The following is a 10,000-nucleotide window of genomic DNA, read 5'->3' on the forward strand; positions in this document are numbered from 1 at the left end:
CGGAGAAATATGGATAAGTACTGTTTTAACTTTGCTAAAGATTTTCTACTATTTGAAAATAATATGTATTCTTGTTTTTTATATTATTCATTTGGTTCTTTATAGATTATTTTTAATAGATAACTTATTTAACACTAAATTATTTAGAAGTTATAGTTTCATTTCAACATAATATTAGAACTTCGATTTGAATAGTGTTGATATATTTTCGATTATTTTTGATTAATAATATTTGATTAATAATTAGTCTGTATTGTTTATAATATCGTTAAAGGTTTTTTAATTAAAACTTAGTATATATATATAAAGTTTAATCTTTTATTCTTAATAATTTTTTTCTTTCCTAATTTTTTCATTCATATTTTTATTTTTACGTTTGTAGAAATAAATACTCTTGTATTTTTCTATTATTCAATTGATTTTTAATGATAATTAAATAAACGTTTTTAGTTTTAAATAGTATAGCTTTAACTATTACACCGGTTAAATATGTACCAATTTTATCTTCTTTATTATTTTAAACTTAAATTTCGCTCAAATTGTATTTAAAACAATGATAATTTAAAACAATGATAATTTATGTAAGCTGGTTTTTGTATATAATATACATGTTAGCATATATTATTATGGATGAAGGGATGATTATTGAATGTCTACTATTTTGATATTTTGATATTTTTAATAATTTTTCTATCTTTATAAAATAAGTATTTCATATAAATTCATTTGGTACTTATTGTTGGTTGAGAGATATATATATTTATTTATTTTAATTATTGTTCTACTTACGACCTGACGATTAGCTATATTTTTGAATAGAATTTATTTTCGATAATTTCAATTGATTTTAATTGATTTTAATCGATTTAAATTTCCTTTCTATTTGAAAATTAGTTATGAAACACGTGTAGTCATTTTATCATCTTTATCTTATGATATTTACTTTGTTTTATATTATACTCATTTATTGTGCTTTTAATTGTTAATTTTTCTACATGTGATAGTGGATTTTCATCGATGAGTTCTTGAAACTTGGTTATTTTCCCTAAAACTATATATTTTATATATATATATATATATATGTGTGTGTGTGTGTGTGTGTGTGTGTACACACACACACACACACATGAATAATTTGCGAAGATATTGACTCTGTTATTATCTAGTGTAACAATTTTAAAATGATAAATTTGCGCTTCTTTGTGCACCGTGGATGTTGGGCATCAGGATTATCTCGTTTTAAACACCAGCAATAGTCTGCCATCATCACAGCGTCCCAATGTCCTTGGTACCGAGTTTCCATCTCCTTGATGTCCTGATGGAATCGTTCACCTTGTTCATAGCTAATATCTCCGAGATTTTTAGGAAAACAATCAAGATGACTAAAAATATAATGCATTTTGATGCTTATATTTGCGCCAATATTACGAAAAGTTGGTAACAAGGTTCCAAGGAAATTTTGCGCTACTTCTACAAAGGCCAACCAAGCTGATCTTCATTTTCGCTCATTACTTTCACGAAATGTGTGTCCTTCAAGTGCTTACGGATATCTGGGCTATCAAAAATCCCTGCTTTAAGTTTTTCAATCGTCAATTCTGGAAATACACTGCACATATACTTGAAACACTTCCCATTTTTGTCAAGAGCTTTGACGAATTGCTTAATCAATCCGAGTTTGATGTGCAAAGGGCGGAAAATGGTCTTATCTCGCTCAACTAAAGGTTCTTCCAATACATTGGCAGCTCAACATGGAGCCTTATTTGGTCAAGGTGGCCAGTCTTTCTTACATAGTGGTTTCCTTGGTCTCTACTGTCCCACATGCAAAGAAAGCATAGGCATTTGGTATAACCAAATTGCTGTCCCATGAGAAAATTCACCATCTTTAAGTCAACGCAGATTATCCATTTATGGTCATGATACAGTATCTTCTCTAAAACCAACTTAATTTCTCTATATTTTTCCTTCAGAGTTGATGAGTGGCCCCGAGTGGGACAGAGCCATACACGTTTCCGTTGTGCAACGATACACATTTTAAACTACGCTTACAGCTGTCTATGAAAATACGCCATTCCTCTGATTTGTATTCATAAATGCCAAGTTTATTAAGAAGCCCGCTGACATCTCTGCTGTAAACCAGCTCTTCCCCTTTTGTGAAAAAAGAAAGGAACCCTTCTTGCCGACTCCGATAAAATGTTATACAGACACCATTCTGTAGAAGATTCTTCTCTTTAAGTCGAGAAGACAACAGTTCTGCAGAATTTTTGAGGAGGTGCAAGTCACAAACTACATCATTCAACTCTATCTGGGAGAATAGCTGAATTAAAGTCTCAACTGAAAAGTCCTGATCTCTAGTGTCTTCTTCAGGAGACGAATCTCGTGATTATAGGGCTCCCGCCATACCATTGGTATAGCAAACTTCATACTTTTCCTTGTCCCTTTAGTACATTGTTTGCAGACACTATGTGGTGCCCAATATTTATTTTGGTCAGCTTGACCCCAAAACAAGCCATATGTGCTCTTTCAACTAAATCAGTGATGTTTTTTTCTATTTTCAGGTAATGTGTATTCTCCACAAACATAAAACACATTTGGAGAATCAACGCAACACTTTCTTGAAGAGGACATCTTGCTCATTTTATATTGCTTAGTATGGAAAAAGAAAAAACTTAGAATTAGAATAAGGTAACGAACACTGCGTAGTGGGCGTACACACATACATAGTGACTATAGGGATGTTCAATTACTTAAACTAGATCTGATAGGGCAAAAAGAAGGTTATATTTGGATTCAAGAGACCGATGTATGTAGGAATGATGTCTATTTCATAAACACCAAAAACCTTGTAGACCGGTGTAATATAAGTATATATTCAACAAGTACCTTACCGCGTTGAAGTATCTGTGTGCTCCATTGATCCGAAGAGTTATGCAGGAAGGAGGCAGGCCTTACTAGGCCAGACAGGTCGAAGGGTAGGAGACAGACACAACTTTAACCATTAGAGGAGTAAACCTCAAAGACAATAAATCGAAGCGTCGGCAGCAGGGCGTGGACTTAGTTATCGGCAGGATAACTAACAGATCAGATTCGTGGCTTTGAACTAACAGGATGTCATGTAGAGGATCTTAAATACAAGACAATATATGAAACCCTAATATTCCTAGTTAGATGGAAACTGCGTGATCACATGGAGCAGCACCTTGTGACTCCTATAGTATGCGCAACCGAAACGCCTATGAATCCCGAGGCGTCCTGAGGAACGACCTAGATAGAGATAAATTATTTTATGAAATTTCTGATTACATGCTCGGCTATTGATATATTCATAAGAAAATTATTAATTGTTTAAGATATATCCTTCGTAATGTATTATTACATTCTTTTTTAATTATATGTATATCTCTGTGTATGTGTATGTATGATGTATGTATATATATATATATATATGTGTGTGTGTGTGTGTGTGTGTGTGTGTATGTATGTATTTATGTATATTTTATGTACACTTTTGTATGTATGTGTGGAGAGAGAGAGAGAGAAAGAGAGAGAGAGAGAGAGAGAGAGAGAGAGAGAGAGAGAGAGAGAGAAAGAATGTGTGTGTGTGTGCGCGCGTTAACCTTATAACTGTTTAATGTGGTTCACGATTTTCGTATATTCATTGTACCTACTTTTTACCCATTTTTTAATATATTTTTTCACACCCTATTTCATATGTTGTTAGTTCCACTGCCTTTATTTTGAATCTTATTGTCTTATTTTCCCGTTTTATTTTTCGTGGGGTTTTTTCCGTTTATATGCTCTTTTCTCGCGAAAGTTCTACGTTCCCTATTTTAGCTGTGACGCTTTATCACAAAGCTTAATATTCAGTCAGTTCTGCATGTGTTCCACTATCTCCTTGACGCCAAAGTTAACTATTTTATTGTCTCACCTTAAGACACCCTTCTCTTTTGTCATCCCCCACCTCCCATTCCCCCTACTTAGCCTCTTTCTCCCTCGGTAAACTGACATCTATAAACACACCTACCATTTTTTCTTCTTTTTATACCTACTAGCCTACTAACAATTGATTTCATTGGTCATTTGATTTTCTTCTTTTTTCAACTTGTCGTTTGTGCTGTGACTAAATTGGAGAATCTCCACACGACAATGTAAACAACTCGAAGATACTCGGATATGAGGATTAACTAAATGGATTTTGTGTGTGTTACAAGATACGTAACAAATATTGTTTAACTATGAAACATATGTAGTCTTTATTTACCTTTTTCATTCCTTACATATCCTCCTCTCCTATTCCAATACAGTGTGTGACACACTGATAATAAATGTAATCGACCTCAGTTTGATCATAGGCATTACCTACAGTGCTCCAGATGCAACGGATGCTCCAGATGCCACTTCAGGGATGCTTTGTCGCTCATAAGCAAAACCCAAAGTGAGGCCAGCCCACAGGCCAATATACTTTTAACAAACGACTTTAATTTTCCAAGTCTCATCTCGACTGAGGGCTATATCCAACCTGAAGCTAAACAACTAAATAGGAGAGATATGACCGCTCTCCTCGATACCACTGTAGACTTCCTTATATCTCTAGCTAGGGGAAACGACATACTCGACCAAATCTTTACCACAAATACAGACTTCATTCACAATGTTCAGGCCATTACAACAGATATATCTGATCGCAACAGTATACAATTATCTATATATGATTCTCTGAGAATTATATATATTATCAGAGAATATAATATATATAATCTCTGATATATATTAGAACAAATAACATCAAACACGAATGACGTCAGACATGATTCGCCCCTCATTAACTTGAATTTCAGGAAGTCTAAGTGGAAGGAAATCCTAACTGAAATCAATTGAAACTGGTCTCAACAGTGGCTTTGTTGTAAGAAGCTTGCTTCCCAAACACATGGTTCCGGGTTCAGTCCCACTGCGTGGCACTTTGGGCAGGTGTTTTCTAATGTGGCTTCGGGCTAACCAAAGCCTTGTGGGTGGATTTTGGTAGAGGGAAACTGGAAGAAGCCCGTCGTATATATTAATATATATGTTTGTGTGTGTGTGTGTGTGTGTATGCATGTATTTGTGTGTCTGTGTTTGTCTCTCCTACCATTGCTTGACAACCGATGTTGGTGTGTTTACGTCCCTGTTACCTAGCGGTTCGGCAAAGAGACCGATAGAATAAGTACTAGGCTTACAAAGAATAAGCCTTATGGGTCGATATGTTCGACTAAAGGCAGTGCTCCAGCATGGCCGCAGTCAAATAACTGAAACAAATAAGAGAATAAAAGAATAAAAGAATATTGGCAACTTCAATGTCAACGAGGGAATGAAGTTTCTGCACAAAGAGTTAATCAAAACCTCTCGAAAGCTTACACCGTATAAACTCACTTGTTCCCAGAAGGGCTTGATTCCACGAGATAGGCAGATATGGATGCGTGACAGAACCAAACTAACGAAACTAGAAGATAAACATGCTCTCTCAACAGATGAGATTGCGAAAAAAAAAAAAAAAAACATTGATCTGGACCTAAAAATATCTTATGGTAAAGAAACTCCGCTGAAGGAACACCGACCAGTGGAGAATATAAAGCCTAACCGTAAGTTCTTATTCTATTTTGCTTAAAATTATCTACGGCGTGGCTGTGTGGTAAGAAGCTCCCTTCCTTCCTGCAGGCAACAGGAATCTTGCTTGGGGGCCCGGATGTGGAGGACTATAGAATTTGATTTGATTTGATTTTGTTGTTGTAATGATGATTTTTATTGAACAAGGTTTTTGAGAGATTGTCGGTCGGGGGCGCCGATGCCTCTCCCATTTTTTACTCATCTTTTTATATTCATTTCATTCATTAATGTCCGTGTCCAGCCCGCAGTTTCTTTATGTCTGTTTGTCTCTGTTTGTCCCCTCCATCTAATGCCTTTATGGCAAAATTTATGAAATAAAGAAACTTACTTCCTAACCACATGGGTTCGAGTTCAGTTCAATCCCACTGCGTGGCACCTTCAGCAAGTCAATTCTACTATATATATATATATATATATATATATATATATATTTGTGTGTGTGTGTGTGTGTGTATGTATGTATGTATGTATGTATGTATGTATATATATATATATATATATATATATATATATATATATATATATATATATATATATATATGCATGTATGTATGTATGTATGTATATGTATATCTATGTGTGTGTGGGTGGGTGTATTTTGTGTCTTTATTTGCACCACCCCACATCACTGCCTGACAATCGGTGTTGGTGTGTTTACGTCCCCGTAACCTAGCGGCTCGGCAAAAGAGACCACTAGAATAAGTATCAGGCTTAAAAAATAAGTACTGGGGTCAATTCATTCGACTAAAAATTCAAGGCAGTGCCTTAATCTATGGCCACAATCTAATGAATGAAACAAGTAAAATTAAAATTTACACATAAGCAGATTTGCACTTTAGCGAATCAAACTGGATCATATGCTAATGCATCATCACAAATATGCGCACTCCTGTGTCAACACTATAACAGTTCATTTTCTAGGCCCATAACTAACAGAATAGCACATAATCCAAACGAATTCTTTGATCCCCAGAATTCAGTTGCAGAAACACAGTTAAAAATGAATGGTATTATGGAAGAGGATATACTTACACCTATTAATGATCTCGATTCAAACTCAGCTTCCGGACCAGATGGTCTCTCAGCCCTATTGTTAGAAACGTGCAAAAACAGCGTCACCAAACCACAAAAGATGGTATTTCAGAAGTTGCTAGATACTGGCATATTCCCGGAACTACTGAAAGATGCAATTGTAACACTTATGCAAAAAGGAGGTTAGCAGGGCTGAAGCTAAAACTTATAGACTTGTTTCTCTCACGCCTCACGCATCTAAAATTGTCGAACGCATTGTCTGAAAAAGCAACTGAGTAAAACAACTTCTTTGATAATATACAACATAGTTTTCGGACTGGACGGAGTTGTCTGTCACAACTATTACAGCACAATAACAATCTTCAATAATCTCTTGAGAGGGAAGAAGACTGACTGTCTGCTCCTTGATTTTGCTGAAGTGAACACTAAGAGATCTTAGTATCACAAGAAAACTTGGAGAATGGCTCTTTGACTTTTTACGGGGTAGGAATCAATCTGTTGCTACAAACTTCTCCCTGCAAACTCAACTGTAATACGTAGTGTACCTCAGGGCGCAGTTCTAGGCCTAAATATCTATATTCTTTTCCTCTTTTATTTTACACGTTGCACTCATTTGACTGCGGTTATGATAGGACATTGCCTTAAAAGGTTTTAGTAGAAGAAACCGACCCCAGGACTTATTCTTTGTAAGCCTAGCACTTATTCTATCGGTCACTTTTGCCGAACCGTTAAGTTACGGAGATGTAAACACACCAATATCGGTTGTCAAGCGATGGTGGCGGAACAAACACAGAAACAAATGCACACACACGTGTGTGTGTGTGTGTGTGTGTGTGTGTGTGTGTGTGTGTGTGTGTGTGTGTGTGTGCGTGGTGTGTGTGTGTGTGTGTGTGTGTGTGTCTGTGTGTCTGTGCGCGTGTGTGTGCGTGTGTGCAGTTTTTGGGGAATATGTCGTTTTGGGGGAAGGAATTATTATTGTGTCACAAAATTCTATTAATTGAATAACAGATTTCTTTTCTATTCAGAATATGCTCAGCTGTGTTCGCGCGCGCGCGTAGTGTGTATTGCGATGAATGTCCAAATAAGTTAAAATTGGATTTAAGGATGGTCTTTTTCCCTCTTCACTTTGTAGCGCTTATGGCTGCAACACTGAATGGGAAGAGAATGAATCACCATAACAGATGTGCGTTCGGGTGCGTACACATACGTGCACACAACTTAAATCATTTATACAAGAAATTTTCCGTTTTTAGAAAGAGTTTAAGAATCACAAACTCGCAATAAAGTGATAGGGGAGTGTAGTCTATAAATCTTTATTTGTTGACTAATGGCACATGTTTTCCTATTTAATTTTGGTGTATAGTTACTTTCTTTTACTTTCTTTTACTTGTTTCAGTCATTTGACTGCGGCCATGCTGGAGCACCGCCTTTAGTCGAGCAAATCGACCACAGGACTTATTCTTTGTAAGCCTAGTACTTATTCTGTCGGTCTCTTTTGCCGAACCGCTAAGTTACGGGGACGTAAACACACCAGCATCGGTTGTCAAGCGATGTTAGGGGGACAAACACAGACACACAAACATACACACACACACACACACACACACACACACACACACACACACACACACACATATATATATATATATATATATATATATATATATATATATATACGACGGGCTTCTTTCAGTTTCCGTCTACCAAATCCACTCACAAGGCTTTGGTCGGATCGAGGCTATAGTAGAAGACACTTACCCAAGGTGCCACGTAGTGGGACTGAACCCGGAACCATGTGTTTGGGAAGCAAGCTACTTACCACACAGCCACTCCTACGCGTTTGTTAAAGAATTGCTTTTATTTACTTATCCTCTGTTCTTGGGTGAAAAAGTCCGAAAACTTGTAGAGTGGAGAGGTTTTGAAGTTGAGTAAATCCATTCCTGCACAATCTGTAACATGGCCACTAAAGGAAGTGTTCCTTGTATTATTCTCTCGGATCTATTGGTGATGAATCATTCTTTTGCCTAATGATATGTCTGTCTAATGTAGTTCTGCTGACATCCACCGCATGTAATTACGTAGATTAAATTTTCTGAGTTGCATATGAAGTTAACTTTTACTTTGAATGTTTGACAACCTTTGAATTTGAATTCTGGTCCTTCAATTAAGTATAGGTACGTAAGACAATTTGTTCTTCCGCATTTTGTCACAGTTGGCTCGGGAATTAGTTTGTGCATTTTTGTTCCAGTGAGAATGTGTCTTACTCTTTTGGGATGCCTTCATATATATTTGTGTGTGCGTCTGTGTGTATGTATGTATGTATGTATGTATGTATAGAGTGTTAGATGTGATGAATAATAATCATCATAATAAGCAACCCACGTTTTACGACCAAACATCCCATAATAACTTGAATGGTGAAAAAAGCAAGGAAGATGGGAAGAAAACAAAACTTATAACCAACGGAATTCGTATGAAAGACATGAACCATCCTCCCGCCTATATGGGAACCAGAACGCCGAGATCAGAAAATGGAGACATGGTAACACAGTTCCTTTAGTAGGGAGAAAATACCAAAATCACGCACTGGACCCGATAATATACAAAATCTAAATGAACACACAGAACATATAGACCCGAAGATCATAAATTTGTCAAATAGGAACCTCGACAAAAATAAGATGAACCTCCTATTAAAAGGTTTCAAGTTTACCCCGACACACACCCCTAATTTCATTGAACTGAAATCGGATATTTAACACTTCAACCGCCACCTCCGACTTATAGAATAGAATTCTTCAGCAATAAGAATTTAAATGATGAATCAATAGTCATAAATAAATCCCACTTCACCCACTACAAGGGAAAGGACAAATATTTAGATGCATATATAGACATGATTTCAAAATTTCCCCTAAATAGCCATAGATGCAAACAAAACCTTCGTGAAGAAGGAAAGAAAGCCTTATAAATACTGAAGAATAACAATTCAATCATCCTTAAAGAAGCTGATATGGGAGAGATGATGGTAATCATGGAAAAGGACAATTATAAAGATAAAATATTAGAAACGTTAACAAACCAAACCTACAACAAGGAAGGACTAAGACACTCAGAAAAACAATAACGAATAAAATCAGAAGACTAATCAATGAATTCCAAGATTCCTTCACAGACAAGGAGAAAGATTATATATATGCAACTCTGTAATCAAAGAGAGCAATTTCAATGGATTACCCAAAATCCACAAAAGCTCCGAAATACAAAGTGCCATAAATAAGTAGAAGAACCAATACATGAAATTACTAAGACCTGCTGACCTCAAACTAAG

The sequence above is a fragment of the Octopus bimaculoides genome, chromosome 28 (genome assembly GCF_046866305.1).
Source record: "Octopus bimaculoides isolate indiv1 chromosome 28, ASM4686630v1, whole genome shotgun sequence".
NCBI classification, from domain to species: Eukaryota; Metazoa; Mollusca; class Cephalopoda; order Octopoda; family Octopodidae; genus Octopus; species Octopus bimaculoides.